This window comes from Tenrec ecaudatus, chromosome 5 (genome assembly GCF_050624435.1).
Source record: "Tenrec ecaudatus isolate mTenEca1 chromosome 5, mTenEca1.hap1, whole genome shotgun sequence".
Taxonomy (NCBI): Eukaryota; Metazoa; Chordata; class Mammalia; order Afrosoricida; family Tenrecidae; genus Tenrec; species Tenrec ecaudatus.
In genome coordinates, this window is record NC_134534.1 from 177,816,470 (window position 1) to 177,842,643 (window position 26,174).

Below are 26,174 nucleotides of genomic sequence, written 5' to 3' on the forward strand. Positions count from 1 at the left end.
TTTTAATGAAAAGGTACACAGAACATAGTGAGGGTAAAAAACTACTTCAATTCACACAGAGTAATTAGGAAAGTAAAGGATTAAAAACAGGTCTCTGGAGTTCTTTTTTCAAAGAACTGGCATTCTGGGAATAAAGAGGAGCACTAGTTACCAAACACTTGTTAGGTGCTTTGAATACATTATCATAATTTCATAAAACCTATGGGATGCTTATAACCAGCTTCATTCTGGCTCAGCTCCGTGCTGAGAACTTGCATTTCCATCCCGGACATGCTGAATGTTAACAAAGATCCCCAGCTAATTCTTTTAGATCTGCAAGAATCACCCGGAGATCGTGCTACGCCACAGATTCTGATTCAGTATATGAGCAAGAATGAACCAGTCAGAAGCTCTGCTTAATACGTATACATTTACGAGGGGTACCCCCCCTCCCTCTAAAAAGGTTTTTTTCAAAGCTATGTATTAAATATATATTTTTTCTTACAAAACAACCTTATGAACTTCAAAGCACTTTCCCTTACACTTAATACATCTGTCAAATGTATAATTCTATTCCTGGAAACATTTTTCAACCTCATCTGTTGGGATGGCTGAAGCACCTCACTCATTTTTTTCTTCACCTCTTCTACTTCATCAAATTGCTGTCCTTTCATGTCCCTCTTCATTCACGGAAACAAAAAGAAGTCACATGGAGTGAGGTCAGGTGAGGCAGGTATGCTGTTTTATGCCCCAAACTGGCACATTGAGGTGGCTGTGTGAGCAGGGATGTTGTCCTGGTGACAAAACCAGTTTTATTGGGGGAGGGGGATACTCCCTCATACGTTTTATGTATACATAAAAACAATTCTGTTTATATATCAAAACAATAATTTTTTGCCTGTTTTTGGCACTTATTAATGTATCTGCATGTCTGTCTAGATAAGATAGATGATATAAACAATTCAGAGATGAAAAGAATGGGACCAATGGTTCCGGGAGGGGATACAGGAGAAGAGGAGATGGGAGAAAGGAAGGGGGGGGGGAACCAACCCAGGGACAAGGGAACAACAATTGAACTACAATCAATGGAAGATCGTAGGATGCCTAGTGGGGCTCAATCAAAGGCAATGTAGCAGCAAGGAATTACTAAACCTGGATGAAGGCTGAACATGATGGTGGGACAAGAGGAAAGAAAGGAAGTAGAGGAGTAAAGAACCAGGAGGCAAAGGACATTCATAGAGGCCTAAATACAGGCATGAACACACACACACACACACACACACACACACATATAATGAGAGGTGATGAGAACTACCATATATACTCGTGTATAAGCCAAGTTTTTCAGCACAAAAAAGTGCTGAAAAAAAAGTGCTGAAAAACTGGGGTTCAGCTTATATACAGGTCAGTGGCATGAATGGATGTTATCTGGTCAAGCCCGACTAACAAAAGGAGGAAATCTCATGAAGCCTGACATAGAGTTCATAGCAAAGTGGATTCGAGATGCATGGGAAGACATTACAGAAGACAGGGTGTGACGTGCCTTCAAGAAATGTAGTATTAGTAATGCTATGGATGGCAGTGAAGACTGTGCTTCGTATGAAAATGACAGCAGTGATGATGACGACAGCAATCTCAGTGAGGACAGCGTCTATGATGACCTCACACCAGCTGAAGCTCTGCATTGGGATACGGATGATGATAAGGAATCCAGTTTTGAAGGATTTTAACTCTTTACATTTTAGCTTGGTTGCTGATTGAGCTCAGGGAATAGTACTCTTAAGGTATCATTGTGGAACCTATTTTCCACTTAATGTGCTGGTTTCCTGTTAAATGACTTGTTGTCCTTTTATTTATGTTTTTATTTAAAATAAACATTTAAATACATTACCCCACTGATGTCTCAATTTTTAGTAATTATATTTTCATTTGTTTTGATTATTGAAACTCACCAATAGCTTCTGCATTTTCCACCCTAGGCTTTTATACTCGAGTCAATCAGTTTTTCTGGTTTCCCAGGTAATAATTAGGTACCTCGGCTTATACTCGGGTCAACTTATATTCGAGTATATACGGTATGTACTAAGATCTATATGTTAAGAATTAAGGTGGCAGATAGACATTGGACCTCAACTCAAGTTCTCCCCCAACACAAGAACACTTTGTTCTAACAATCCAGCATTCTGTGATGCTCACCTTCCCTATACGATAAATTGGGTGCATAAGCAAATGTGGTGAAGAAAGCTGATGGTGGCCGGCTATCAAAAGATATAGCATCTGGGGTCTTAAAGGCTTGACGATAAACAAGTGGCCATCTAGCTGGAAGAAGCCTGTGTGATCATGAGGTGTTGATGGGATCAGGTATCAGGCATCTAAGACCCAGAATGAAACCATACCCAAGGGAAATGGGGAGAGGCATGGAGTGGAGACCCAATGCATATCTGTAGACAATTGGACATCCCCTCACAGAGGAGTCATAGGGAAGAGATGAGCCAGCCAGGGTACAGTATAGCACTGATGAAACACACAACTTTTCTCTAGCTCTTTGGTGCTTCCTTTCCCTCACTATAATGACCTCAGCTTTACCTTACAAATCAGCACACTGCTACAGATAAGAGCCTGCAGCACAGGGAATCCAAGATAGATAAACCCCTCAGGGCCAAAAAGGAGAATAGAGATACCAGGAGGATTAGAGGCGGGTGGGGGGAGAAAAGGGGAATCGACCACAAGGATCAACCTAGAACCCCCTACCTGGGGGACGAGTAACAGAAAAGTAGGTGAGAGGACGATGTAAGATATGGCAAAAATAATCTATAACTTATCAAGGGTTTGTAAGGGAGGGTGGGCAGGGGAGGGTGGGGGAAGAAATGGGGAGCTGATATCAGGAGCTCAAGTGGGGACAGAATGCTTTGAAAATGATGATGGCGGCATATGTGCAAATGTGTTTGACATGTTGGAGAAATGTATGGATTGTGATAAGAGATGTAAGAGCCCCCAATAAAACTATTTAGAAATAACAACAAAAACTTGATCATGTTGTCCTGTGATAAACATTGAAGGAGCCCTAGTGTAGTAAGCATTAGACAGCCAACCCCAAGGTGGTTCAAACTCACCAGGTGCTCGTGGGAAAAAGATAGAGGCTGTCTGCTCCTGTAAAGATGTACAGCCTGGAAAACCTTACATAGCGTTGCTATGAGTTAGAATGGACCTTATGATAACAGGTTGCTATAGTTCAGGGTTTGGTAAACATTAATACTCCAACATCTCAATATTATGTATAAAAGGTCACCGAAGACCAGGTCTAGAAAAATACTCACTGAAGTACCACAAAAATATCTGATGGGACTAAGCTGACTTTTCAGACTTGCAAAAGGGAGAAAAATGAAATGAGGACAATTAATATGATTTACATTTGTGGACACCTTGGTGCTACTGTGGGTGGTGATATTGCACTGGTGGTCAAAAAGTCAGAGGTTCAAACTCACCAGCCATTCCCGAGTCGAGAGATAGTGTTATCTGCCCCTGTAAAGAATGTAGAGTCTGTGGTTCTACATAGGGTCACTGTGAAGTGGACAGCACAGTGGCGTTTGGGGTCTGTGTAGAGCACAACTGAGGAAAGCTGCTTACGTAACAAGTAACATAAGAAAGCAGGCCGGTCATGCCAAGAGATGTGATCTATTTTGAAATATCTTCTTTTCTAGATAAGGAGTATCTCAAATTTATTGTGAAGTATATGTATGGTATTTGAATTTTTAAAACTCCCCTAATGTTTGCTTTCTAGGAAACTGGACTTTTTTCTTCCCCAGTTTTACCAACAATACTCTTTTGGGAAACACAACCTCCTGAATGGCCAGAGAGAACTGGGGTGTAATATTAGAATGTATTTTAGCAAGTCTGAGAGTCCTTCAAAATGCTGTTGATAGTTGTTGTCAGGGTCATCAAATCAGTAATCATTTCGGACTCATCGTGACCTTACGTGCCAAAGAACAAAGCCCTGCCGGGTCAGCTCTGCTTGCGCCCGTTGTGGCAGCCCTGGTGTCAATCACTTGAGGGTCTTCCTCTGCCTAGTGACCCTCTACGTTAACAAGCAGGATGTTCTCTTCTAGCAGCTGGTCGTTTCTGATAGCTTGTCCGAAGTGCATGAGACCAACCCTCATGCATGAGACCATTCTCACTTTCCCAACGAGCACTGTAGCTGTATGTCCTCAAAGGCAGATTTGTCCTTCTGGCAATCCACAGTAATTTCAGTACTCCCTACGGATTCCCACAGTCATTTCAGTTCTTCCCTAACACCAAAACTCAAATGCATCTATTCTGCTGTGTTCTTTTATTCAAAACACAACTTCCGCATGCACATGATGTCATTACCAAATACCATGGCTTGGACTAGGTGTGCCAGAATCCTCCAAAGGGTATCCGTGGTGAAGAGTGCTATAAAATGGTACGTGCTTTGAATCAATAATAACAAAAAAGTAAAAACTCATCAGATAAATCACCACGCTACCCCAAATTACTTAGCATTTCCTTTAAAAAAATTCAAAACTCACAACCATTAAGTTGAATTCTGACTCAGAGACCATATATGACTGAGAAGTGTCCTTGTGGGGTTCTGGGGCTGTAAATCCTTATAGGAGCAGACAGCCTCCTCTTTGTTTGTCCCAGGAATATATGTAAAGTAGATTTGAACTGCTGAACTTTTGGTGACAGTCCATTACACCACCAGGGTTCATATGAATATTTCCCAAGACCTTATTTTATTCTTAAATAAAATCATTAACTAACCCACATTTGATAAATGCAAATAAATGCTTCTTTGGTGTTTGTATTTAAAAACTAATATTTATTAGCATAAAATATGTATATACATGTGTGTTTATGTACACATACAGACATGTGTGTATACATAAGGTTATTCTTAACTTCTTTAATATTGACTTTTCCCAAAGTAGCAACCTATGAAATGCTTCCAAAAGTCTGTTAAAAAAATGAAGTTTTATTACCATTTAAAAAAAAAGCAAAATATACCTTGATTACATTTATCTTTTGGGGGAGCGTCAGACAAGGACCAATGTTATGCTTAAAGACCAATCCTCTATCGACAGTAACTGTTGAGTTGTAAAACACATCCATCAAATACTAAGGTTTGGTAAACTAGTTTAAAGGGATCAACTTCTGAGAAACCCCTAGAGCAACAATCTACCTGTCAAAATAAAAACTTCCACCTTGAGAAACGAAGGTACATCTGAACAGCATAAATGTTCTAACACTGGTTTAGCAAACCAGAAGCTGTTCACTTCCAATAACCTATTATTCACACCTCTTTCATCACTGCCACAGAGTCGATTATAAATAGCCTCATACATTTTTAAATAAGGTCAATCTGAAATGAAACAAAGATGGTAGTAAATATTCTTGTACATAAGCAATTCAAATCCTAAAGCACAACAGAACAGAGTATTGCTCTAATGTTTGATAGAAAGCAAACTAACAAAATTTTTTATTAACTATGTCTCAAGTATTCACTCTGGATTCAAAGGATGAGGTAAATTACAGCACCATTTAAATACAGAGGCTTACAAAGAGCATGTACTCACATGATGGAGACCAGAGGCATTATTCATAGTATAGTAACATATAAGTAAACAAAGTAACCAATTTGTTGATTTAGCTAAAAACAAAGCTATGCAAAGTCACGGTGAAAACCCTAGTCAACCAGAAAAGCGTATGGTCTCCTCCTTGATGATGCTGTCAGTTATTAATGACTCCACAGAGCTGACACTCCAGACATATTTCTCAATGTAAATATGGATTCAGGTAAATACTCGTTTCATGAAGAAAACATAAAAGTGCCTCAATGAAATGACAGAAGACTTTTCAAGAAACAGTAAAGAACACTAGAGAAGAAGGATGTAAAGAGCTGTTTTCATGTCATCTAAAACAATAAGCTGAAACGAATCCAACAAAAGAAATGGAAAACAAAAAAATTTGGATTTGTATGAAAAGTGTATCTTATAACAACTGGTCATGAAAGCATCTCTAAGAAAAATCTAAACTTATTCCATCATGGATTTCCACCCTTACAGTGCAGGACGTGTTTGCCTGCTTAAATGGGAATAATCTACTTTTAAAATTACCCCTTGGACTCTAGGGTCTTAAAAACTTGAAGGTAAACAAGTGGTCACCTAGCTCAGAAGCAACAAAGCACACATGGGAGAAGCACACCAGCGTGTGTGATCATGAGGTGTCGAAGGGATGCGGTATTAGGCATCAAAGAACAAAAAATCATATTGTGAATGAGGCGGAGTGCAGAGTGGGGACTGAAAGCACATCTGTAGGCAACTGGACATCCCCTTACGGAAGGGTCATGGGGAGCAGACGAGTCAGTCAGGGTGTAGTGTAGCAACGATGCAATGAAACATACAACTTTCCTCTAGTTCCTAAATGCTTCCTCCACTATCATGTTCCAATTCTACCTTACAAATCTGGCTAGACCAGAGGATGTACACTGGTACAGATAGGAACTGGAAACATGGGGAGTCCAGGACGGATGATCCCTTCAGGACCAGTAGTGAGAGTGGTGATACCAGGAGGGTAGAGAGAAGTTGGGGTAGAGAGGGGGAACTGATTACAGGGATCTACATATAACCTCCTCAATTGGGGGATGGACAACAGAAAAGTGGGTGAAGGGAGACCTTGGACAGTGTTAAGATATGACAAATAAAAATTTATAAATTATCAAGGGTTCATGAGGGAGAGGGGTGTGGGGAGGGAGAGGTAAAAATGAGGAGCTTATGCCAGGGGCTTACATAGAGAGCAAATGTTTTGAGAATGATGACGGTAACCAATGTATAAATGTGCTTCATACAATTGATGTATGGATTGTGATAAGAGTTGTATGAGCCTCCAATAAAATGATTTTTAAAATAACCCCTTGGAAAACTTTTAAAAGTGAATAGAATCAAAATTCTTAGCCTTAACAACAATTGATAATAAGAAACCATACTCATATTTTCTTTTAATAGTTCCTAGGAAGTTTTAAGTTTAAAAGTCTTGGAATTTTCTGAGTGCAACTGTTTGCCAAATGGACAACTTTCCCTTATTTTCCCTGAAAATGTGCCTGCTTCCAGATAACTCAAGAGATATAACATTTCATGTCAGGAAGAGAGAAATTAGAAGGGAGGACTGACTATTCAGTTTCTAAAACACCAATCTTCATGCATTGACATGATATCTTATACAGATAGTGTGCAAACTTTTCTTAGAATAACTTGAAAACAGAAAATAACTTGAAAACAGAAAATAAATTGAAAAACTATGTAAAATATTAGCATGTTTTCAAACCTTCTGAAAGTGTCCCAATTTTTACTAAATCATGTATTTCCTCACTTGGTTTCAAAACTGTTTACCTCAAAGCGTATTGATTAAATACGATTTAAAAACCAGTTATCTTCTGGTACTGTTTTCTGTCCATTCAAGATACTTTTTAAAACAAACTTTTAGTGAATTGTGGTCGATTAAGTATCTTCTGAGAAGGTACTGACAGCTAACTATAGACCATAGAGAAAACTCTAACACTAATTTCTGCTTATATTCTAGAAAAGCTATATAAAAATTTCTGAAATTGCCATCTGTATAAAACTCAATTTTATACTCCTATGCTTCAGTCACTAATGTTTTATAGATTTAATTCTTGTTTAATGAAAAATACATTTCTAATAATTTAAAAATTATCAAAGGTTCATGAGGGAGGCAGGTTGGGGGAGGAGGGAAAATGAGCTGATACTAAGGAATCAAGTAGAAGAAAATGTTTTGCAAATGTTGATGGCAACATATGTACAAATGAGCCTGACACAATGGATGGATGTATGGATTGTGATAAGAGTTGTAAGAGCCCCCAATAAAATGATTTTTTTAAAGTATGTTTCTAATATGGAAGCAGCAATGTGCTCCAAAGGCCATATTTGAGTAATGCTTCTTCAGCCATCTTTAGTACTACTTTCAACAGTAAAAACATACAAGTATCTTCAGTGGAGATAATAATCTGAAGATACTTTCTCTGATTTAACTTCCCGATAGTTTTGCTTATTGGCTGTATCCAGTGCCAGGCACCTTCCTTTGTTCTACATCTTCTGGAGAGACTTCAAAACAAAAAAAGCAAGGTTTTCCCTAGCCCCATAACACCTTTTGGAAGATGTGTCTTAAGACTTAAAAGTATTCTGGTCAATGGGAGTAAAACAGGAACAGAGAACTCTAGGTCAGAGTAAGCAAACGTGTTAGAGGAAAGGTGGCAGTAACCCAGATACATATCCCATGGGCAAAGTAACTACAGGTCTCCCTGGGGTCAACGTCTGTCAGAGAATCAGATCTGGCCATCTGAAGTCACTGTGGTTTGCCATGCGGTACTGGCTGGCTGCACATTGGCTACATGCTTGGTCACTCTCTGGCAGGTAAGCGGTTTGAACCCCACAGTGGTTCAGAGGGAGAACAATGTGTTTGCTTCATGAAAGACTTCAGCCTTCAAAACTGCGGCTGCCCGCCTCTGTCTCACAGGATGAATCTGGGTCAGAACCCACAGCCAGGAGTTTGGTGGTTTGGTTTTAATGATTACTTAATATATTTATTCAAAACATTTATAGAATAGTTGTCATATACTAGGCACTACAGTTAAGAAAATTAAGGGATCAATTTTTATTACTTAGCATCTCATTGGTAGGGTACACAGAGAGGTAAATAAATAAGTGTAGTGCATTATGAAAGATATAACTGGTAAAAAGACCTCCATCAAGGTAGAAATAAAAGAGGAAGAAAAGAATTAGCCTTTTCTCAGGAATGAGTACTGGGGACACATATCTACAGGTGAAAGATGTCAGCGGGGAGGCAGGGGTTTAATGGGTAAGTCACTGAGAGCAGAGGGGTGAAGGGCATTTCAGAGAGGAAGTGCTCCCTCCATACAAACCCCATCAAGCTATGCCTACCGCATATACTCCTGTATAAGCCGAGCTTTTCAGCATAAAACTGGGATTTGGCTTATACACGGGTCAGTGGCACCCCAGAGAGGTGCAACATCTTGCTGCCCCCCCTCCACCCCCCAGGTAACGGGACTAGTTCCTGTTATCTCACGGTGATTGCTGTTTCTCTGCTGTTCATTCAAAGCCCTGCTGACACTGCAGGGCTTTGAATGTTTATTTACTCACATCTAACCAATCAGACCCATCCTAGCCATCTTTGAATAAGCCTTTTAAAGACCGTGTGCGAAGGATGTGGCATGAATGGATGTCATCTGGTCAAGCCCGACTAACAAAAGGAGGAAATCTCATGAAGCCTGACATAGAGTTAAAGTGGGTTCCAGATGCATGGGAAGACATTCCAGAAGACATGGTGCGGCGTGCCTTCCAGAAATGCAGTATTAGTAAATGCTATGGATGGCAGTGAAGACTGCGCTTCGTATGAAAATGACAGCAGTGATGGTGATGACGGGGATCTCAGTGAGGACAGCGTCTATGATGACCTCACACCAGCTGAAGCTCTGCATTGGGATACGGATGATGATGAGGAATCCCGTTTTGAAGGATTTTAACTCTTTACACTTTAGCTTGGTTGCTGATTGAGCTCAGGGAATAGAACTCTTAAGGCATCATTGTTGATACCTTATACTGTGCTGGTTTACTAATGTTAAACGACTTATCCTTTTATTTATGTTTTTAATTTAAAATAAATATTTAAATACATTATCCCACTGATGTCTCAATTTTTAGTAATTTTATTTTCATTTGTTTTGATTATTGAAACTCACCAATAGCTTCTGCATTTTCCACCCTAAGCTTATTCTTGAGTCAATCAGTTTTCTGGTTTCCCAGGTAATAATTAGGTACCTCAGCTTCTACTCAGGTCAACTTATATTCGACTATATACAGTAGTTCACAAAGATGACTTCAAGTCATATGCAATATATTATCTAACTTTGTTTTAGGGCACAAAGTTAAAGCACAAATGCTACATTTAAACTTTAAGAATGTATTTATTTTCAGCAATATAATTTGAAACTATAGATGAGCTAATACCACATGGTTATCCCAGTCTAGGTAAGTCTGTCCCTTTCATTAAAAGCCATGACTAATGTGTATTCTCAATAGATGAATGGATGGATTGTGATATAAGAGTTGTGTGAGCCCCCAATAAAATGATTTTTTAAAGTGGATTCTTCTAAGGCACTGGTTTAACAAGGCAACTGCTACTGCATCAGCTAGAACTCAGAAAACTGCCTGTCCCTTAATCAAGTGAAGACTTTCACGATCATCCTGAGCATTTCTCCACCATCTGCACATAGACTATCCTCATCTAAGTGGCGAGAGCTGTCACCCCGGGGCGGGTATGAAGCAGGAATCCTCCCTTTCTCCCCAGTGAGTCCCATGATAGCAGGAAATGGCATTATAAGCTGCTTTTGTTTTACTCATTATCTGAATTTGAGTTCTTCAGCAAGTGATTAGAGGAAAAAGAACCTGCCCTTAGTTTTATTATTAGAACAAAGGAATTGGTCCGTAGCCAGAGGAAAACAATGGGGACCAGGCCAAGAAACAGGTTGAACAGTTGATGGGAAGTGCTGGGGAATCTCAACAGTTTATGAAAAGAAGAAAGAGAATAAAGAAGAACACATCAAAGGCATGAAGAGACTAACAAGAAATGTCTCATTGGCAGCCAGAGATGGAAGAAATTTCACAAATAGGCAAGTGGAATTTCAAGATGACTCACTCCCAATGATCCTTCCCATTATTTAATCTCATCCCCTCCAGTATGGGTGGGACCTGTGAATATAGTGGGATATTACTTTCTAGATTATGTTAACATATATAACAAAGATGAAGGGAGTTTGCACGAGTCCTGGTGCTATTGTGGTTAAGTGCTCAGTAGCGACCAACAGGGCAGTGGTTCAAGCCCACCAACTGTACAAAGATGTAGAAATCCAGGGGGCAGTTGTACTCCGAGAAGATGAGACGGAATCGACAATATGGCACAGTCCTTTTGGTGGGAAAGATTTTTGCAGATGTAATTAAAGGACAACAGAATGCAGAAACTATCCAACAACAGGCAAGTAATATTTTCCTGAAGGTATTTCAAAAACAGTTGCAGCAGTACACTGACAGAGAACGGTGGAAATTCAAGCTGGATATGGGAGGGGACCCAGAACTAGGGATATCATTTCCTGACATCAGATGGCTCTTGTATGAAAGCAGCAAATACCTGTGTTTTATTAACTACATGAAGGCAATTGAGTGTGTAGGTCTTAAGAAGTTATGGATAACATTGAGAAGAAGGGGGATTCCGGAACATTTTCTGATGCTAAAGAGGCAGTCATTTGACTAGAACAAGGAGATGGCATCAGGGTTGTGCCCTTTTATCATACTTATTTTTTAAATCATACTTATTTAATATGTTTGTTAAACAAAAAATCCAAAAAGTTGGTCTACAGAAAAAGAATGACGTGTTAGGATTAGAGGAAAGCTGATTAACAATCTGTGATATGTAGGTTGCACAGCTTTGCTGAAAGAAGCCTAGAGGACCTGAAGCATTTACTGATGAAGATCAAAGACTACAGCCTTCAGACTGGATTACATCTCACCGTAAAGAAAAAAACACCCCTCACAACTGGACAATAGACAGCATCACGATAAATGAAGAAAAGACAAAATCTGCAAGGATTTCGTTTTACTTCAATCCACAGTCAACTTTACTAGAAGCAGCAGCCAATAAGTCAAATAACGATTGTACCAATTAAAATCTGCTACAAAAAACCCTTTTAAATGTCAAAAATTAAAAAAAAAAAAAAAGCTAAAAATCAAAGGTGTCACCTAAAGAACTCAACTGTGACTGACCGATGCGTGCTGTGAGCACACAATGCAGCAGCCTCCTAACTGATGGCCCTGGTTTCATTATTGCGGCATGCTTAGCCAATCTCAATTTAAGAATAATTTTCAAATATAATGAATGTTATCATTTGACCTCATTTGAAATTTTTTATTGGTTTCTCATTATATTGAAGACACAACCCAAGGTCCGTGAGGAGCCCCTCCACAATGCGCTTCTGGCCCCTCTCTGGTTCATCTCCAGTCGCTCACGTTACCACCTCAGCACACTTCTGCACATTTATACCCTTACCTAGAATGCTCTGCCTCATACAAACCATTCTGGTCCCATGCTAAATCTCCACCTGAATCTCTTCAGGGTTCTCCCAATCGAAATGATCCCTTCTATGTAATATTCAACAACGGCCATATATCTTCTAATTACATTATATGGTTATGATTAATTTCCAACACTCTCCTTGTACTGGAAGCTTGATGAGGTTAGAGATTTTGTCTATCTGTTCACAGTAATATCACCAGTATTAAGAATACCTATTTGTTGAATAAATGAAGGTCTAGGATATAAACTCAGCCACAACTTGTGAAAGATGTTACCACCAACATTCAGACCCACACATCCGATCTATGGGCATAAATAATGTCACTCTAAAACACAATTGCTAATCTCAGTGGGGCCCAGGGGCCAGTAGTCAAGACAATTGTCATTATGCTTGTCCATTCCACATTCCTACCACCCTAAAAGAAAAACTAAACCCTGACCCCCCAATCCCAACAGCACAGCTTGGATTCACGCTTTCTTTAACAGAGCTGCTATGTAACACTTGAAGAACTCTACTATCACATTGAAAGTTTTAAAAGTACTGGTTATGAGATATGAAAATGTTTTAAAAAGAATAGTTTAATAATAAGAAAATATAAAGTAACCTTTAAAAATCTATAGTGAATTTATAAAACATAAGGAAACTAAACTGACCTTAGAGCAAGCCTAATAGTATTATTTTTATTTAGCTTCAAACCTTTCATGGCTTCCCAACTGCATTAGGACAAGAATGACACCCATAACTTGGTTTGTAAGATCCTTTCTATTCTGGCTCCTCTCTACTTCTGCAGTTCATCTATGCCCATGCCTTCATCTCCTTAACTCACCCTCCAGCCAAATCTACATTCTGGCCTGACAGACCCACGCCCCCCAGTTTCCCTTGCTCTCCGTTACCACTGGGCCTTTGTTCATGTTTCCATTGTCAGGGATACTTTTCACTCCTTTTCTGCTTCAGGACGAGTCCCGTTGCCTCCATTCAGTTTCCCCTTGCCCTGAGAGACAGCTGCAGCAATCCTGTGTGCGAGGGTTTAGCAGTGGCACTCTGACGCAAAGTATGCTAGAGATTTGTCTTCAAGCTATGTGCATAGTAAACTTAACTGTTAACTCTAATTATAATTTCCTAATTGCCTCTTTGGTGCTGACAGTGTTTGTCCTGGAAAGTCTCCAGAACAGACTATCAACCCAACCCAACCTACTGCCACAAAAACGGATTCCAACTCTATACAGTGACTCTCTGTAGGGATTTTGAGACTGTGACTTCTTCATGGGAGCAGAGGGACTGAGGAGTATGAGCTTTCAACACTGCGGTTCGCCGCCCAATGCCCAACACACAGCTAGGTACCTGTCATATTAGAAAACTTCTAGATTAGCGTCTGGGGTCTTAAAGGCTTGAAGATAAACAAGCGGCCATCTAGCTGAGAAGCATCAAATCCCACATGGAAGAAGCACACCAGCCTGTGTGACCACAAGGTGCAGAAGGGACCAGTTATCAGACATGAAAGAACTAAAAATCATATCAATGGGTGCCCACCTCCCTGATAACGATCAATGAAGACAAACGTGTGCATAAGCAAATGTGGTGAAGAAACCTGATGGTGCCCAGCTAGCAAAAGATAAAGCATCTGGGGTCTTAAAGGCTTGAAGATAAACCAGTGGCCATCTAGCTCAGAAGCAACAAAGCCCACATGGAAAAAATACACCAGCTGTGTGACCATGAGCTGTCGAAGGGATCAGATATTAAGCATCAAGGAACAAAAAATCATATTATTGAAAAGGTGGGTGAGTGCAGAGTGGAGATTAAAAGTCCACTGGCAGCCAACCCGACACCCCTTACTGAAGGGTTGTGGGGAGATGAATCAGTCAAGGTGCAGGGTAGCAACGATGAAACATTTAACTTTCTTCTAGTTCTTAAATGCTTTCTCCCCCCCCCACTATCATGATCCCAATTCTACCTTACAAATCTGGCTAGACCAGAGGATGTACATAGGTACAGATAGCAACTGGAAACACAGGGAATCCAGGACAGATGACTCCTTCAGGACCAGTGGTGAGAGTGATGATGCCTGGTGGGTGGACAGAATGTGGGGTAGAAAGGGGGAACTGATTACAAGAATCTACGTACAACCTCCTCCCTGGGGGAGGGACATCAGAGAAGAAGGTGGGGGGAGACGCTGGACAGTGTAATATATGACAAAGTAATAATAATTTATGAATTATCAAGGGTTCATGAGGTAGGGGGATTGGAGAGGGAGGGGGAAATGAGCAGCAGATATCAAGGGCTCAAGTAGAAGGCAAATATTGTGAGAATGATGATGGCAACAAATGTACATATGTGCTTGACACAATGGATGTATGTATGGATTGTGATAAGAATTGTACGAACCCCTAATAAAATTATTTTTTAAAAAAACTATCTTGTACTAGAATCATCTGTGCCTTCATCTATCTTTCCAGTAAACCTACAGTCACACTATAAACACAGTTTGTCCTTCTATGACTTTGCCCCCCAAGTCTAACACAATGCTTGATATGAAGAGACGCACATTAAATATTTAATGACAGTCGAATCAAGCGTTTTATGAAAACTTATTATGTATGATGTATTTCAATAGGTGTGCAGAGTGCAGAACAGAGACAGTACTTATGTAAAAATTCACAACAGGCAAAATAATTCAAATATATTTTTAAAAATAGAACATATGAAAAAGATAATAAAACTAAACATTTCTATTTATTTGCATTTCTACATACTTAAAACTCCTAAGTGATATAACTTCTATATAATCAAAACAACATTAAGTATATTGAAGTCTACTTTCTTAAGAAAAATAAATTTCACTGAATAACATTTAGCTTAATAATGTGTGCTAAACTGCTGATTTTTGTTGTTATTGTGGTTGTCCAGTGCCCTGCAGTTGCTACCAACTTATAGTGGCCCTGTGCACGCAGAGTGAGCACCGCACTGCCCCGGCCGGTACCATCCGTACAGTCCTTGCTATCTGAGCCCCCTGTTGCAGCTACTATGTCAATCTATCTCCTTGACGATCTTCCTCTTTTGAGCTGACCCTTCACTTTACCAAGCACGATATCCTTTTCCAGAGACTGGTGCTCTTGCTAATACGTCCCGAGTAGGTGAGATGATGTTCTGTTATCATCACTTCTAAGGAGCCCTTTGGCTTTATTTCTCTGAGACAGATTTATTCTGGCTGTTATGGCACTTTCAGTATTCTTCACCAGCACCACAATTCCAATGCATCGATTCTTCTTTTCCCTGCTTTACTTATTATCCGGCTTTCACATGCACATGAGGTCATTGAAAAGACCATGGCTGGGGACAGGTGCTCCTCAGTCCTTAGAGTAGCATCCTTACTCTTCAACACTTTGAAGAGGTATTCTCGGCAGACTTGCTCAGTGCAATATAGCTTTTCTGTATTCCCGCTTCTTTGAGTATTGACTGGAGCTAAGAAAAATTAGATCTTTGATAAATTCAACTGTCTCTTCATTTATCATAATATCTATTGGTCCAGTTGGAAGGATTTTGGTTTTCTTTACATTGAGTTGTAATCCTTACTGAAGGCTGCAGTTCTTGATCTTCATCAGCAAGTGCTTCAAGTCTTCCTCACTTTTCAGCAAGCAAGGTTGTTTCATCTGCATATCACAGGTTCATAAGCCTCCTTATGATCCCAATGACGAGTCTTTCTTCATATAGTCCAGCTTATCAGACTGTTTCTTCAGCATACATATAGAAGAAGTATGGTGAAAGGTTGCAACCTGATGCACACCTTTCCTGATTTTAAACTATGCAGTATTCCCTTATTCTGCTCACACAATTGCTTTTTAGTCCATGTCAAGGTTCCAAATAAACACAAGGAAGTTATCTGAAATTTTCATTCTTCTCAATGTTATCCATAATTTGTTATGACCCACACCGTCGAAGTCCTTTGTACAGTCAATAAAATACAAATAAATATCTTTCTGGTATTCTCTGCTTTCAACCAGGATCCATTTGACCTCAGCAGTGATATCGCTTGTGCTATGTTCTTTTCTGAAGCAGCTTTAATTTCTAAGAGCTCCCTGTTGATATAGTGTACAATTGTTGTTGAATGAACTTCAGCACACTTTTACTTATATGTGATAGTTATGATAATGTTCAATAATTTTCATATGTTGGATAACCTCTCTTATTCAATCTATATGTTGTGCAAATAATTCAAGAAGCTGTACTAAATGAGGAATGCAATGTCAGGATTTGAGGAAGGCTTAAAAACAACCTGCAATATGCAGACGACACAACTTTACTTGCTGAAAGAGAGGAGCCCTTGAAGAACTTGCCGGTGAAAGCCTGTAGCTTTCAGTAAGGATTTCAACTCAATTTAAAGAAAACCAAAGTTTTCACAAATGGACCAATAGACAACATCCTGATAAACGGAGAAAACATAAAAGTTGGAAATTTTTCATTTTGCTTAGATGCAGGGTCAATGCTCAGGGAAGCAGCAGTCCAGAAATCAAATGGTGCACACCACTGGGAAAATCTACCGCAGATGACTTCTTTAAAGTGTTCGAGAGCAAGCATGTCACTTTGAGGACTACGGTGCACCTGACTCAAGTCATCGTATTTTTAGTCACCTCAAAGGCATTTAAAAGTTGGACAGTGAATAAAGCAGATTGAATGATGGTGCTGGCAAAGAAAACAAAGTACCATAGACTGCTAGAACAAACAAATCTGTCTTGGAAAAAGTACAGTCACAATGTTCCTTAGAGCTGAAGATTCTTCCAAAAGAATTGGTCTCACATACTTGGGGCATGTTATCATGAGAGACCAGTCCCTGGAAAGGACATCATGCTTGGTCAAGTGGAAGGATAGTGAAACTCGGGAAGACCCCATGGACTGACACACTGGCTACAACAAAGGGCTCAAACATAACAGTGACTGTGAGGATGGTGCAGGTCTGGGCAGTGCTTCATTGTGTTGTGCACTGGGCCGCTATGAGTTAGAACAGACTCAATGGCACCAAACAAGATTATTCTTCAGAAGGCAAAAAATAGCAACAACAATGATAAAACCAATTACAGGCTTCACAGGAAAAAAGAAAAATAGATTTAGAGAACCCTTAAACTATCTTTACAAAACTATTGAACTAAATATATTTATATTTAGGGAACCCTTAAACTATCTTTACAAGACTACTGAAAAGTATGTCAAGGTATTAAGCAAATGGTAAATGGCTTTATGGAAAGAAATTAATTACATTGAAGAAACACTGAATGATTTAAGTATGCCAAATAAGATGGAATACATAAACTTTTAATTACAAATTATTTGTGCAGTAGAATTTTTCAGTTGCGAGAATGAGAAAGTAAGGAACATAAGCACGAGACCTTAGCAAGGCAGCACTCACACACTGGTGCCAAGAGATGGGTATGCCTGCAGATGGTGCATGGTGTGCCCCCGCCCGCTGACCGGCAATGGGTGGCATGTGTTCCTGTCAATCATACACTGTGGCACCTTGCTGCTCTTCTTGTGTTGGAGTGGTGCAGTCCTACATATTGTCCATTGTGCTTTTGCCACAACGATGACTGGTGACACAACTTGTGATCATTGCCAGATTGCTCCTTTGTGACAACCTCAACTGTGCACGTACCCACCCATTGTTTACTCACTCAACCTGAGAAGTGATGGAGCTGCATGGCAAGGCATGCAACCACCCACCACCTATCTCTTCCTGGTCCAGTCAGTGTGGGAACTACACACTGGCACATTTACTTACCCAATAGACCCACCTTTCCCAGTCACATCCATGATTGGTGGTGACCAAGTCACCTTTTCCGACACCTACTGCAACTGTGATCCCACCAACTTAGCAAGTGCCACTACCCACTTCCACACCACTGGCTTGACAATGGACGGCGGTCAATATACTCTCAGCCCTTAGTTGCCCCGCATGATCAGTGTCCTTACACTTACTCGGCCACCTTGAGACAGGTGATGAGTAGTCTGGTGCTGACCAGCTAGCACACCAGCCCATCCACCTGGATGTAGCAAAACAAAAGTCAGGGTGGAGCAAACAAACCTACATCCAATTAATGAATTCTGTAACATCTTAGTGCCTTAGAGAGAAGAGATCACCTCAAATTGCACAAAGAACTAGGAAAAGATGGCTCAAACATACAACACAAAACAAAGGGTCAAAACCTTCCTGGAGGAGAAATGGTACTGAAACTGCTTAATAAGAAATTCAAAAGACTTATATGTAGGAGCTGCCGCTCTTCTGCCAGCTTGCCATATTATGGTGACTTGGGAGTTGCTGTGACGCTGGAAGCTCTGCAACTGGAATTTCGAATCCTAGAAGGGTCACTCGTGGTAAACAGGTGCCAGAGTTTCCAAACTAAAAGGAGACTATGAAGAAAGACTAGGCAATCCACTTTGGAGAAAGTAGTCATTAAAAAATCTTACAGAGAGCAATGGAGATGAGCCACATAGGTTGAAAAGCACTCAAAATACAACTGAGGAAGAGCTGCCTTCTCAAAGTATAGTTGCCCTTCACGATGTGGACAAGCAAAGGTTTCTGGAACATTACCTGCTGGTGCGGCATGTCCCAAAATGAGAAGACAAGCATGCAGGAATGCTTGGAAATTGAAATTTACAACATCTGCATGTATGAAACGTAGAAATCATCAACAGTGAAATGGAATTCATAAAGACTGACATTTTAGGCATTCATGAGCTGAAATGGACGGCCATTGACCATTCTGAGTTTACTTACTAAGCCAGAAATGACAAACTTAAAAGGAATGGCCTCACCTTCATTGTCAAAGATAACATTTTCCCTGTCCTCTAAGTGACACCTTTGCTCTTTAACACTTTAAAAAGGCTTTAAGCAGATTTTGCCAATGTAGTAGATTGACTGATTTCCCAACTGCTGGTTCCACACATGCTGACTGTGGGTCAAAGTAACACTCCCTATTCACAGATGGCATGATATGTAGAGAATCTCAGAGACCCCATCAGAAAGCTACTGGAGCTAACAAAGATTTTTAGCAAAGTGGCAGGATAAAAAATCAACACACACAAAAAATCAGTCAGATTTCTTGAATGGTTTATTATGCCAGCCTGGCTGATAAACACAAGTGGGATTAATTGAGGGGCGGAGAGAAAAATGGCTCAGCGAGCCTCGCCTTGCTTGTCTCTCGCGCTTTGATCATCGGACCAGTATGTGACTGCCTTGCTCATTCTGTGACTCAATTTGCAAGCTAGATTACCTGTGGAACACCTAACCTGTGGATTGTGTCACTGTAATTTGAGTCCCTTTTAGACCTGCTTCGCCACACAATTGGAATTTACATCTCTTGAGCTGGGGACTGACTGTTGGTGACCTGGCTGACTGTTGGGTGACCTGCCTTGCTGTTGGCTGCCAGGCCGGGATAGCCTGAATCTCTCTACAGAGGACTAACTGGCGGCCCCTCAAGACTTGAAAGGACTGCCAGTGTCTCACAACTCTCTCACGGGAATGAGTTGCATTGAGCCATTTGTACTGCTTAATAATTTAACTGTTCATTTCTTATATTATATAACTATCTGTAAATAATTTAACTGTTCGTTTCTTGTGTTATCTATCTTTATAAATATATATATATAATTATTAGCAATCTGGTTTTGTTTCTCTAGAGACCCCTGTCTAACACACTCCTCTACACCAAAAAAAGAAAGTTCTGAAAAGGAAATCATGAAAATAACACTATACATTATATAAAATAATATATACAATTATATTTCCAGAGATTAAATACTTAGGAATAAATATAGCTCCAGACATAAAAGACTTACACAAAGAAAATTATTTTTAAAAAAACTTAAATCTAATGAATAAAGTGAAAAGTGGAAAATAAAATTTAAAAAAATTTTTTAATTACTCCAAGAAACCAAAAGAGATCTCGGTAAATGGGCAAACATGCATTCAATACTCTTAGACAGGAAAATTGAATACTGTGAAAATGTCAAGATATTCCAAAGTGAACTACAAGTATAATCCAATCCCAATCCAAATTTCAACACATTCTTTAATGCTATAGAATAATTTATGACTAATTTTATATATAAAGAGGCCCCAGAATAAGCAAAACCTTGGAGAAGAAGAGTAACAGAGTGGGAAGGCCCGCATTTCCCAAGCTCAAACCAACGGAACAGACCTAAGAACCCAGAAACAAATGTGCCGCCAGGAGACAGTTGGTTTTTACAGTATCTGAGACCAGTCAATGGGGAAGAGAATGTCTCTTTAACAAACAGTGCTGGAAAAACTGTACATCCACTTGCAGAAAAATGACTGGAGACACATTATCTCACATCATACACAAAAACCAACTCATGATGCAGCAAAGACTGAACGGTAAAACCCCAAGATGGCAGAGGAGAAATATCACACATTGCAGCAATCTCACTGCTAGGTATATATCCTAGAGAAATCAGAGCTGTGACATGAAAAGGCACAAGTACCCCGTATCCACGGCAGTCCTGTTCACACGAGCCAGCGGATGGTGGATACGCACTCTGTGGTACATAACCATGATGGGATATTATTCAACGATAGAGCCTACTGAGGAACCTATGAAAGACCACCCACTGTATGACAAATTCTGCATGAAATCACTATTCTACGAAGTTAAAAATGCTTACACAAAAAGAAACGGTCTTGGAAGGTTATCAGGAAAGGAGGGAGACGCACTGTAGGGAAAGGCAATAGACAGTATGGAGGTCGGCCACCCAAAGCAACCAAGGTCAGGGAAGACAATGAAAGTAGGCAAGAATAAAGGACACCTGTGATAAACGCAGTAATATATCCAGGTGTGCAACAGCAGTAATAATTAACAGTAATTGGGAGGAGAAAGGTAAATATGTATGCTAAATAGATTAGAGAGATGGTCAGGGAGTATATCTGCATATATGTATAGATATATGGCAGTAATTATACTCCACATATGTACTTGCAAATGACACATATACTTGTATATATGATGGGACTTCAAAATGTGGTGGAAAAATCAAAATAAAATACAATTATCTTTGCCCCTATGAACTTTATGAAGCCTTCTCTTCTAGCAGAGTATGAAGGAGGCATGGTTACTTTAGATATTGGGACTGAACCACTGGGCATGAAGGCTGTCCAGAAGGCTAAGATGATGTATCTGCTATTAACAGAAAATGGTAGTTGAGAAGGAGCAAGGTCTTGTGAGCATGATGGCAGGGAAGAAATGAGAGGCAAGAGGCATGGGTTTGATGTAACAGGAGGCAACCAACAGCTGCTTTAAAGGCAGTTGGAAATATAGACTGGCACAGAGACCAAAGCATTTTACCTTCTTGTTTATGACAATCAAGTTTATTTTTCTTGTTATGTAACATAAAAATGCTCAGTGTATAAGCAAAATTAAACTATAGTGAAATCTCAGCTTTAAAAACATAGATCCTCTTTATAATGTTCTCAACAGTAGTTAAAATTATAAGTAGTCTTATTCAAAAGCAGTTTTTCTCTTTGACATTTCTTTCTGCCTAAGGAAAAACTCCTAAACGTCTATTGGCTGACGGTTGCCATCAGCGAGTTCACCCCCTTGACTCTGCATCTGTTCTCTCATCTTCTGTATTATTCGTTCTCTTCCTCGCTCAAAAAGCTGGGCTGTCCTATTTCTGTACCACCACAAATCCTTAACCCAGTCTCCTTCCCTACCTCTCTATCTGCAGTCGGACATTCCCCTTCACTTTTTGCACTCCTTATTCTCAGAGAAATTTTGCTCCTGTCATCCATCTTATACCTAAAAGTCCCCCTCCTGTGTAAAGTTTATCTAGGTAAAGTAAAAAGGTCTAATTTTTGCCCTACTATTTTCCAAGAGTTTCTCATTATCCATGGAGCCCAAAATACACCTACCACTGTATCAAAATATTTTAAAATTTATTCTTCTTGTTCAGTTGCTTGCATATTTTTGATGCATATATCAATGTCTGTTCTAAGCATCTGAACAAATATATTAATTTTATGGTAACTTGTATATTATACAAAGTTAGGTTTACTTTATAATCTAAATGTATACTCTTACAATGTTTGATAGAAATAAATGAAATAAAACAATTCTTGAGATATCTGTTAATTGGAGTTTTTTAAACAATTTACTTTCCCCATCTACCAAATAAATAAAACAGAGGAGGTATCACTGAGATATGGCTTTTTAAAATTCCAAAATATAAGAATCTTTAAAACTTGTCCTCTGGCAACAGGAAACATTACTTGGCTTTAAGCTGTTTGGGTTTTTTGTTTTCTACACACGTTCAGAATATAGAAGAGTTTCAGCACTTCCACTGGGCTGACACAATTCTCTACTGATCTTTGATACTGCTGCCTCCTGATAACTCTTTGGAAAGCTTGAAAGAACCAGGAGAGGCTTTCTGAGGGGCTGATCCAATTTGGATTGAAGCCAATGAGATTTAAAATTCTTCAAGAAGCGGTCTTAAATGAATGTATTTTATCCATTTTAAAACAGAAATTCCATAAATCAAATCACTTTGTAAGGAAAATTCTAGTATTTGCTCCACATCTAGCTATAAATGTCATTAGGTTGTCAGGTATCTTGGAGTTGGTTCTGACTGGCGGTGACCCCATGTACAAGAGAACGGAGCGTTACTGGACCTGCTCCACCTCACAATGATCATCTTGAAGCCCATTGTGCAGCCCTGTTGTCAATCCCTCTCCTTAGCAGTCTTCCTCCTTTTGGAGTACTCTCTGCTTTGTCAGCAGCATGTCCTCCGCCAGGAACTGTTCTCCCCTGATAGCATGTTCAAAGTATGTGAGACGCGGTCTCACCATTCTCACTTCTAAGGAGCATTCTGGCTGTCCTTCCTCCAAGACAGATTTGCTTGGTCTTCTGGACCAAGCCACCACCTGGGGTATTAGAGACAGCACTCTCTGTCTGCTACTGCCATTATCTCCAACTTGAAGGAATAAAAGGAAAGATGGAGTTTAAAACAGGGCAGTCAAGGCCCACAGTTTAACCCTGTGTCTTCCATTGCTCCTTATTTTAATTATAACCTAGTCTCTACAGTGTAGCAACAGAATATAATGAATACATAAAAAGATTAAATTGCTAGAAAAAGGTAAAAATCACAAAGGCACAAATATGTGAACTAAGCAAATGTTACCTTAAGTATGACAAAATGTTAATTTTTCCTAATAAAGGTTAAAAAGAAATCCTCTCAAATAGAAGGAAAACAATTTAATTAAAGTATCAACTTGGTTAAAATAAATTTTTGAAAATGATATTAAGGTCACAAAGTCAGAACATTTTTGAGTAAATGGATACTTGTTAACAGGAAAACAGACTTCACTCCTTTCAAAGATATCATTTCTTGCTGCTTACTCATTTGTGATGCCAAAATTCACCAATATCACTTATAGCCTAAAACTACTATTTTCTAAAACTGAAGCTATGATAAACTCATTCTTAGTCACCATAAACACTAAAACTCGCCTTCGAATCACAAAGAATAAAAACATTTCGGGCTTTGACTGCCCGTGGCGAACAGTTTTCAGCTGAGCTTCCAGAACAAGAACTGACTACAAGGAAGCAATAGGCTGTCTGCTTCTGAGAAATTATCTGCTGGGAGCTTTATGGATGGCAGTGAAACACTGTCAAACATAGACGATGGCAAAGTTAACCTCACAGAAACATTAACTCTAGCAAATATGGAAATTTTAGGTTGTATTTTATTTAAAAAGGTGATTTTAGTTAAGGAAATGTTTTTAGAAAACACAAGTATCTGAAAGAGAAAATAGTAAACATCATAAAATACATCTTCATGGATTACATTGTTAAAATTTTGTTCTATGAAAGGAGGAACCTATTACAAGGATCTACATATAACCTCCCCTCTAGGGGGTGGACAACAGAAAAGTGGGTGAAGGGAGACGTCAGACAGTGTAAGATATGACAAAATAATAATTTATAAATTATCAAGGGTTCATGGGGGGGGACTGGGAAGGAGGGGAAAAATGAGGAGCAGATACCAAGCACTCAAGTAGAAAGCAAATGTTTTGAGAATGATGAGGGCAACAAATATACAAATGTGCTTGACACAATGGATGTATGTATGGATTGTGATGAGATGTAAGAGCCCCCAATAAGACGATTAACATATTTTTTTGTTCTATGATACAAAAACTCACATATATTATTATTGAAACCATATTAACCAGTGTTTCATACATCTTTTATCACTAAAAATATATTGAGAATGACTGAAGTGCTATCTTTTCACTTTTAAGTAATGTTTTATTATGTTTTGGGTGTGGGTTTACAATGCAAACTAGCTTACTAGTTGACAACTTCTACACAAATGGTTCGATGGCATTAGTTACATTGTTCACAATGTGACAACCAAAAAGTGAAAATAGATAATAAACATGCAAAAAATGAGGTAAACAGAATATAAGTTTACTACCATTTTTATCTTTCCACATTTCTTCTTAGACCAATCATAACTGGTTCTAAATAAATTGGTGAAATATTTATGTATGTTCCTGCTTTCACTAGTCAAAGACCCTTCAAACTCATCTGTATGAAAATTGGTCTTTATAACACTCTCAAAGTTAGGGGGTTTTGGGGGTGGGGGGAGGCTGTCCTTTACTTTTATTGAAGTTCAAATTGGGTTTATTACCATGGTAAATTATAACTTTTATTAACTTTAACATTTAATAGTGTTTTTAAACTACACAGATTTCACATTTTATTTACATAAGAGAAAAGGTTTACCAAGTTCCCAGTTTCTACAAATTTTTTTTTTACTTTCAAATTATAACCGCAGGCTAAAGAGCTTGCAGAATCCAACTTTATCTTTTTTTACTTTGTAAGTGTATTTGATTTTGATATAAAGTGAGAGAAAATTATTATATCTTTAAGACAAAAATATAAAGACTTGGATTTTAGAATTCATTTTGGAGTTAAAAATAAGTAACTATGTACAGTTAAGCACTTTGCATTAAAAAAAGGCAGATAATCAGAGCCCTGAATTTATAAACAAATAAATAGTAATTTATTCCTTCTGAAACAGACAATAAAAGTCATACATGATGAAACACATTTTAAAAAGAGTAAAAATTAATAATTATGACAAAAGAAAAGTATGCAATTGGAGGGGAAACAATTATGAGGTGGGTTCAAAAAGTTTGTGGAAAAATAAAAAGTTAATGGGATTTTTCCACAAACCTTTTTAAGCTTCCCTTAAACCTTTTCCTGTGAGTGAGGTGAAGATATATAAAGCACATTATCAGTTTTATAGTCAATAATCCATGCACATTTTGTTTCATCCCATTGATTACAATCCTACCAATGGACCATCAACTTATCCCACTTCCTCCGTGTGCTTCCTGTTTCCATTCTCCCTTCTTCCCAATCCTTCTGAACCTGCTATTTGGACAAATGCTCCCTTTTTGTCTTGAGTGGTTGAGTATTTTGCAGTATGGGAGCTCACTAGTCTTACCGTCCCCTTAAAGATCTATTTTGGGAGCTGAAAATTGAGCCCTGGGGTGAGATCAGTTACAGACCTGAAGAACTACTAAGAGCCATATTCCCAGGCTTTCTTCACATAAGTCTCTATCTGACGATTTCTCATGAATTTGAGTGTTGGTCCACATTTTTCTCCCACTCTACCCAGGATCTTCTACTGTGGTCCCGTTCAGAGTGGTTAGTAGTGGTAGGTGGGCACCATCGTATTCTTCTAGTCTCAGAAACTGAGACTAATGGGTCCATTAGTCCATTGAATTTAGTTGCTTCCAATGTTTTCAATTTTCCTCATACTCTTCCAAACAGAAAGAAACCAATAATTACAACTGAGATAGCTGCTCACCAACATTCATCCCTTCAAATATGGCTGCAACTATCAAATGAGATGTCACTTCCAAAGCATTGGTGTGAGTTCGTCATAATGTACCTGTGTAACTTACACAGGAAACCAGCATTGTAAATATGGAGTGACCGGC

At 39.1% G+C, this 26,174-nt stretch overlaps 1 protein-coding gene across 7 annotated transcripts in view; it reads right to left on the reverse strand.

Moving 5' to 3' along the window:
* ZEB1 (zinc finger E-box binding homeobox 1) overlaps window positions 1–26,174 on the reverse strand; it is a 207,625-nt gene that overhangs the window by 87,240 nt on the left and 94,211 nt on the right. The gene's annotated exons all lie outside the window — the stretch shown is intronic.